We start from the raw sequence: 8,751 nt of genomic DNA, 5'->3' as shown, positions 1-8,751 counted from the left end.
ACATGTTTCATTTCCGGTACTTGACCAGCATATTATGTAAAAGGCTTCATATTTTTATTTTTGGTATTAAGTTGCTTTATGGTAAAATTTATTATTATTCATTTCAATCTGTCTGCTCTTAGTAGACAACCCACATAAAAAAATCCAATAGTTTCTATTGCTTGTTAGTGTCATTTCCAGAGTTATCTACCTTAATATTGAATTCTACAGTACATTCTTTATGATATGTTATCTCCTATGAACAAGGTTTATATGAAAAGTCACATGTTATTTCCTGTTCACTATGACATTTTGAACAAAATATCACAATTGGCATGATTCTTATGTGGAGCATACTTAAGTTGTTGTTAATTGAATGTTATGTTTATTCGGTGGTTAGCAAAACTTTTAAACTAATTGTTTTCACTTTATTTGTCAACAAAAAGTATGTTGGATAATTATATATATTATAAGAACAACCTACAACCCTGCTATTGATTCTTTTTATTCAAAGAAAAAAAATATGCAAATATTTGTACTCATCTTCGTTCAGCCGTTGTAAGCTAAAAAGAAACGGAAGAAACATTGCATTATCTGTATATTGTAATGAACATATAAAATATGTGTGTGTGTGCTTATATAAAGAATACATATTATATTCCAATAAACAGATTTTAACGTGAGCATGCAGTGTACATATACCATACATGCTTACACTCATTAAACCAAGGATAAAATCGGATGCAACATGGATAAAAGCGTAATTATTTTGTATTTTAGTTATTTTGTCATTAGTTAATACAGGCAATTTAGTTTCAACATAATTGTTTAAATAAGTAATTTTATCTTTGTTGTACTATTTCCCAGTTCCATATTTCTCTTCACGAAGCACTAGGGTTTAAAAAAAATATGAGCAAATGACAAAACACTGTTTTTTATGCGTTCAGTACGTTATATACGAGTTGTTTTCGGGCAATTTAAACTAGTGTGATAATATCAGATTCAGAAGAACTGGAATTTATTTTAAACCTCGACAATAGAATCTGCTGTTAAAACCGCTCTAAAACCTTATGTTTGTGGAATTGAACGTCTCTCAGACGAGAACAATAAATGAAGAAACGACATCGATGTCCTCGAACAGTATGACAGACAGGGCTTAATGCGGGTAAGCGGTATACCTGAATGTCAAAACTGAAAATACCACCGATATCATTACAGAAATTGTGAAGAGTATTAATACTGAGTATAAAAATTGTGACATTCTCCGATCTCATCGAGTCGGTAACTCTGTACGTAAATTATCCTCAGATTGAAAGATCCTACTGTCAAAAAGCGAATCTTGAAATCAAGTAAAAATCTGAAAGAGAGTGAAGATTACAGTGATGTGCTTATTAACGTGGATTTAGCAAAAACTCGTAATTCGATAGCTTACAAGGCTCGTGAATTAAAAACAAAACCAAACAGATCATAAAGTAAACCTGGACAGTTGATGGCAAGATCTTCTTGAAAGACAATGCGGACCGTCTCATTGTCACAAATACAGAATTGGCGCTCCGAGATTTCATAAGTGACAATTGTCCATGTGCAATGAACATTATATATCCTCCTCATCCAACAGATGACACAATAAAACAAATTCAATTCCGAAATTGTCATTTGCAGCTGCAGCAGTTATAAATTAAATGTTGATTAAAGAAAAACATTGCCCCAATGAATAAACTTTTTTTTTCATAGGACTAAGCTTTGTTTACTTACCTTAAAATTATTAAACACTCATTGTAAAAATTTTCAATCAAGCGAGCCGAGAGTATTAACTGTCTCGAGATATCAAGGTCCATTGATTAATATTGATTTATGTATTGAATTTGCTATTTTTCACATGTCAATAGGTAAAGCTTATGATATTGTTATTTTTTTAGTGTATGCAATCTTGCTCTATAATTCATGGTCGAAATGAATGACGTGATTTGTTTTGATTTGGTTTTTTTTTGTCATAAACCTGTATGATATACTTGTCCAATTTTGTCCAACCAATTATTTATCTAAGTACCATTATTCAAAACATAGTTCTTTTTTTCTATTGTTCAATCGTTATTTAATCACTAAACATATTGTTTTCTCTCCCTATAAAATAGTATTCCGAATATTATATGTATTCTGTTAATAAAGTATTCGGTTAAAATGCGCGCGTATTACTGTTTTTTTTTAAGTATGTCTGATCAATTGGTAAATTTTCTCAAAAATATTGCTTCTACATTAGCTATTAAAACCTACGATGAACCAACCATTGTTTCAATCTTCACTTATATTTTTTATTTTTCTAAACACATGCTTATTTCATATATGTTCTTTTATTCTCTTAAGTACCCACATTTTACCTATTTTGCATTTTGTGAAGAGCTTAAACCATATCTTGTGCAAGTCCTATTGTGTTATTTATTTTGTCCTTATCGAAACGCAACAATTTTATTGAAATGTTACTACTATTTGACCTGTGTCAATGATAGATAATACGGTTGTCACTTAATTAATGGGTATTAATTTACAGTTATATACAATGAGAGTGGATCTATATTGTACCTAGCTTCGTTCATGGGACAAAAAACGCCTTAATCTTTTTGAATTTTTGTGTATCCATGTTGTGCTATTGTCATCTAACAAACAAAATGCTATTGGAATTGTTATATGTCTATACATGCATGTTAAATATTTAAGTTCCGACAATAGTGTAGGTCATTGCAAAGGTCCAAAAACATATGATAAATATCTGTTTGCAATTGTCTTTTTTTTATATTTGTTCTCCAGTTTTTATTAATCATATCCAGAATCTAGAGTAACCCGCTTCACTTGCGGTGACTCAGCCATCAACCAACTTGTTTATATTACAAATGAATTTGGTAAGGCATTAGACAGCGGAAAGGAAGTTCGTGTAGTATTTTGCGATATTAGCAAGGTTTTTGATCGTGTTCGGCATAAGGGGTTGTTTTTTTAAGTTAGAAAATATATGGCAATTTATTAAATGGAGTTAAAATTACCTCACAGGTGGGATACAGAGAGTATTCCTTAACGGGAAAAAGTCCGATTGGGGGAAAATAGATGCTGGTGTTCCACAGAGTTCTATTTTGGGATTTCATTTATTTCTGATATTTATTAATGATATTGTGAAAGAAATCGATGCAGCTATTAAATTATTACTGACGATACAAGTCTTTATCTAGATATAGATAATGCAGCTGAATCAGCAAAGATATTGAGTAGGAATATCGATAATCAGCAATGGTCAGAAGGGTGATTAGTAAAATTTAATCCGCAGAAAACTGAGTCAATGGTCATACACGTTAACAAATCAAACTACTTCACCCGCCGTTGCTATGAATCAACATGACATACAAGAGGTAACTAGTCATCAACTCCTTGGTGTTATAATATCGAACAATGGATTATGGCACGAACATATTGATTATAACGTTAAAAAGCATATACGCGACTAAACATTATTAGAAAAACAAGTTCTCTGTCGATAGATATACTTTGCAGAGAATATATATGAGTTTCATTCGACCTTATTTGGAATATGGGGATGTAATCTTGGATTGTCACAACCATTCATTCATAGACAAAGTTGAAAACGTTCAACTGGACGCCGCAAGAATTATAACTGGGGCTACAAACTTACCTTTACCGATAAAACATATAAGGAGACAGGTTGGGAAAACCTTCCCGTAAGAAGAGAACTGCATAAATTACAATTACTTCAAAAGATTTTGACAAATAATACACCGTCCTATCTACGTATTATTAAACCAAACTTGATTGCAGATCGGCATACCCATAACACGCGTCAATCTCGGAATATAACTGAGATTCGTACTCGCACAAATTTTTATTCAGAATATTTCGTACCGTCCGCCTTTAAATCATGGAATAAATTGCCTCATTGTATACGCGATTCCAGATATTAAACACGTTTACAGATCACTTACGAAGGTTTGATAAAAAAAAATGTCCTGCCTAAAATCATAGTGGATCAAGAATGAGACAGATTTTACATGGTAGACTGTGAATGAATTGTAGTTTTTTAATTGAACCTTTTTTCACCCTACCGGTGCACCTGGTCCATGCTCCCAGTTTTTATTGGAGTCCGAGTTGCTAATTTACTTTCGTTATTTTGTATGTATGATTTTAGTTACTTTTTGTTCTTTGTTGTGTATGTCTGTTTTCCATGTCTGATCTTTGTCCCTGGATTACATTCTTTTGATTACCGCTATAACCTTGGTTCCCTTGATTACTCTTTCCCGCAACCTAGGGGATTCACCGAATTGCGTGTGCAGTAGAAATGAATCAATATCTCAATTTTATTACATTATGATAGATATCGAGAACTTCGCATTGAGACACTATTTTCCCTTAATATACCAGTTGTGTTAAATACTGATATTTTACGATTTGGTTTTGATCAGATGACCGTTGATCATAATCAGCAAGTTTTGTTTATCAAGTCGCAGAAATTTATTTTACAGAGTAAGAGATTTATTAACTGACTTGCAACTTGATTAATTTCATTTTTGTCCGAATTGAACTCTGCAGCGTTTCCGTTTCCACAAATTGTTAACAGTTTAAATTATGTTATTAAGAGCATGCAATTTTTGTGTTATATATTTGTCAATATCGCATGAGATGGACTTGTAAAAGCCTTAATGCTTGTTTCGAGATCCTATCAGATATAAAATTGTTTTGTGTTAAATGACATGTGTATTCTTGCCGAATAAATATGTTTAAACTAATATAACGCTGAAGGACAATGATGGAAAATGATAAAAAAGACAAAAAATGTATGGAACATACTGAAACCAACTATCTGGACAACATGCAAAATATTCATCAGCTTGACCGCTTAGGCAGTGATATCCAGATTGACATTTATTAGAACCTGCGTCCATTTCACAAGATAAAGTTTTATGTGGTATACCATATTTACAGGCAGAATAAAAGAGGCAAGGCATTTCCCTGACAAATATGGTGTTTATAGATTTGTTTTGTCATGATTGTTGTAGTGTGGACTAAACTAAAATTATAGACGTCATGAAAATATCACATCTTATTCATGATTATTATTTTTCACTTAAGACCCTATTCCTAAATGGATTTGTTGTTCACAAAAGGGGTACTATGGAATAACTCTTCTAAACAACTCGGTTAACGTCGCTATTCTTTTGAAATACGGTATCCATTATTTTATGTAATATAAATTTGGTCCTTTGAACTGTTCTTGATCATTCTAACTTTACAGAGATAGCTTGTAGAATTATAAGATAATTGTTATTCTCTGTCAGCAAATACGCAAATGATGTATATGATTTTTAATAATAAACAAAAATATATAAAATTTCTCAACAATGTTAGGTTGCAAATAATCAATAATCGTTTTTATTACATGGCTTAAAAAGCACAGTATTTATGTACAGCAATGACTATACAGTGAACCCTACTTAAAATGATCAGTCATATTGGGTCAGTTTAGGCAGGTGTTTTACAAAAGTGCATAGTTTTGACATATTTTCAGATTATTGAGCGTTCGGTTCGGACTGGTTTTATTGTAATTATAATGTGCTTAAAGTTTCAACCTAAAAGCGCCAACATTCTACCCCTGACAACCCATGTTTTGCAAATTTTGAGGGGGCGCACGCCTGAATTCGCCCCAGAAATGAACCTGTAGTCTGGTGATTGTCCTTGTTGAAACTTACGGACCTGACAACAGGCATTTTTACCATTACTTGGCTTATATACACAGTAGTATCCCTGTCTGCACATTTTATTTCCAGGTACACCACAGTTACATGCTAGTGGCTTTCCCTTTTTACATGCTGTATTATATAAAACACGTAAGTCATCTTAAGTTATCATAAAGATATTCATGTTAAATAATTACAACCTTCACGTCTATTAAGAACTGTTCTCAGTTTCTGATCGGGGCAGGTAAGATATAATTTCAATTGGTTCTTGTATTCGTTGGTTATATCAGTGACGACATAGTCGGCATAAGTACCATTGTCGTTGATTTTGTAAATGAATGTGTGCATTGAGCTGTGGTGTACATGTATATATCAGGGGTTTGTTGTTCAACTTGTCATTTATCTTAATTAGTAACTAAAATAGTTAATCAATAGATTAAAAGTAATAATGTAATTGTTGTTCAACATTTCATTAATATTAATGAATCATTAAAAATGCTAATCACGTCATTAAATTTAATTCACCCATTGGACCTGAATTAAAACTCTAATTACATAATAAAAACACAATTTACATAATTTGTGAAAATAATTCAGGGTTAAATCATGCTTTGTTTTTGTAGAACCCGGATAAGGAGTGATCTCACATTGACGTTGAAACAATGTAAACAAAGTTTGAAAGGTATTACTTGTAGTAAGTTAAAGTATATGTAATTTCCCTTTTTTACTTTGTATGAGTTTAGTTAATTTATGTTATTTGTTGTGTATGTCTGTTTTCCATGTGTGGTCTTTGTCCCTGCATTACATTCTTTTGAGTACCGCTAGAACCTTGGTTCCCTTGATTACTCTTTTGATTGCCGCTATAAACTTGATTCCCTTGATTACTCTGAGCAGGAATTGAAATTGACTTTGTTGTTATTTTTACAAGCATGCATCACCTCCTGTCTTATTTTTTTTCTATTAAGACTGCTACTTAAATACACGTACGATTCAAATTGCTACTAACTCTTAACAACATAATTTTATATCTTTAGTTCGGTATACTTCAAGCATTGCTGGTTTTCTATACAATGTATTGCAGTTTATATTCATAGCTTCATGATTTATATTTACATAACTCTACATAGTAGGAGGTGTCTTTCATTCGTTATCTTAAACTTGATGAATTAATGAAATATAATCATAATATCATATAAAAATAATGAAAATGGATTCCAAGTCAAAAGCGGCGAATTACACTATGAAATTTAATGCAACACGCACATATCTAGTCTAAAAAAACAAATTCAGATTTCAATACTTTAAACATGGACAAATAAGTGGCCAAATCTTGTTTTAAGAGATGTCACAACCGGTAAGAGTTGTTTTATCTAGCATATATAAAAAAAGCAGAAAAAAATGGTTTAAGGTTTATGAGCATTTAAATAACTCGCTAAGGAGCTGCGTATTCAATTTAAAGTTAATAAACAATGAATATACTGAAAATTGTACAAAAAAATCAAGCTGTCGTTAATGACCAGTATAGCACCAACTTTGTCAGACCTGTAATTTCAGCCTGCAGTATTATTACACATATACATTCAAAGGTTATAAAGGACCACAGAAAACAGGTTAAAGTTGTATTATGCTTACTTACCACGGATTGTTTCACATTTTAGTAAATATTCGTTAAGTATTTAGTAAGTTTTATTTGTTAGCGTTACATCCACTTTATAAAAAATTCTCACACCTGCCGCTCTTTGTATTGTAATAGAATCTCTCTATTTTTGCTTCACATGTACCTGTATACTTAGGCAGGCGACAAGCTACAAGTGATAAAAATATAGATCGACATCTGATTCTCAGATAGTTATGCGTAAATATTTCTGAACTTATTTGTAATAGAAAAAATAATTATTTCAGTATATGTTTAGTAGGAACGCGTTAAAAGCTTATGCTAACTAGTACTTATTTATGCGCTAAGAATACGCACACATTAACAATGTCCTAAGCTTGTTAACATACCCATGTTTTGTCCTTAAACATTCAGCATAAGAGTACTTTAATTGGTTGCAGCAGCTAAAATGATATCTGTTTTGTATAACAGAAGAATTTAATTATGACGGAGATCCGTTTTTTGAAGACCTAAAGCGCAAGAATATAAAAGTCTCCAAACGGATCAACGGCTCTTAAACCTTAAATTTCTCATGTCTAGTTACGTTAGTAAGGTTAAATCATTACTATAAGTTACTTTAACTTTTTTGCAGTCATCTAATGATGTAAAATTGTTTGCATTTCCACCATATTCCCCATAACCGTATCTACAACAATAATCAGTTGCTTTGTCATAGTACCAGAGGCGTACAGCATCGTCTGGACATGAAACAATGACTTTAGGTAGATCACATACTGAAATTGGTAAAGGCATCCCATGAATACAAATGATTTAAATGATTGATCGATTTATTGATTGTTGGGATTTAAATAATAAAATAAATCTAAAAGTAAATAATACTGCAGAAGCGATAAAATATTTACAAATAAAGGTAAAACAAAAAAATACCCTCAAAACACTCAATATACAGGAGCAGAAGGTTTTCCCTTTCATTTAATATTGATAAAGGTGCTTTTTTCTACTTTTGTAGTCAAAATAAAGCAAAAACAAAGAAAAAAAACACAAAAACAAACGTCAAAAACACCAACATAGAACAAAACCCATATTTTACGTATCAAATGTAAAATCAAACACTTTATAGTCTACTTGGAAAGAAAATGATAACATGAAAACTAACCAGGCTTTCTACAAGATGTTCCACAGGAATGTCCACAGCAAATCTCGCCTTAATTGAAAAATATAGGTTTATATATATATATATATATATATATATATATATATATATATATATAGTCATGTTCACCTTGATAATATATGAACAGTGCAAGTGTATGAAACGAATTGGATGAATTGTATCGTACACATCTTAAATAATGTGTGATATCATACTTACGGGTACTGATTAACAATGACTGAGTATCTCAGATTACATTATTCCAATAGAAG

At 31.5% G+C, this 8,751-nt stretch overlaps 1 long non-coding RNA gene across 1 annotated transcript; it reads right to left on the bottom strand.

Moving 5' to 3' along the window:
* Nucleotides 1-467: 467 nt before the first annotated feature.
* On the bottom strand, nt 468-8,530 carry LOC148618081 (uncharacterized). The gene is made up of 3 exons (XR_015921942.1): nt 8,483-8,530; nt 7,932-8,099; nt 468-542 (listed from the first exon to the last, which is right to left on the bottom strand). It is a non-coding gene; the product is annotated as an uncharacterized LOC148618081 (long non-coding RNA).
* Between the last annotated feature and the right edge of the window lie 221 nt (nt 8,531-8,751).

The sequence above is a fragment of the Perna viridis genome, chromosome 5, assembly GCF_037379345.1.
Source record: "Perna viridis isolate PV_CMFRI_1.1 ecotype Kerala chromosome 5, ASM3737934v1, whole genome shotgun sequence".
NCBI lineage: Eukaryota > Metazoa > Mollusca > Bivalvia > Mytilida > Mytilidae > Perna > Perna viridis.
This window is presented reverse-complemented; position numbering and strand designations above follow the sequence as displayed.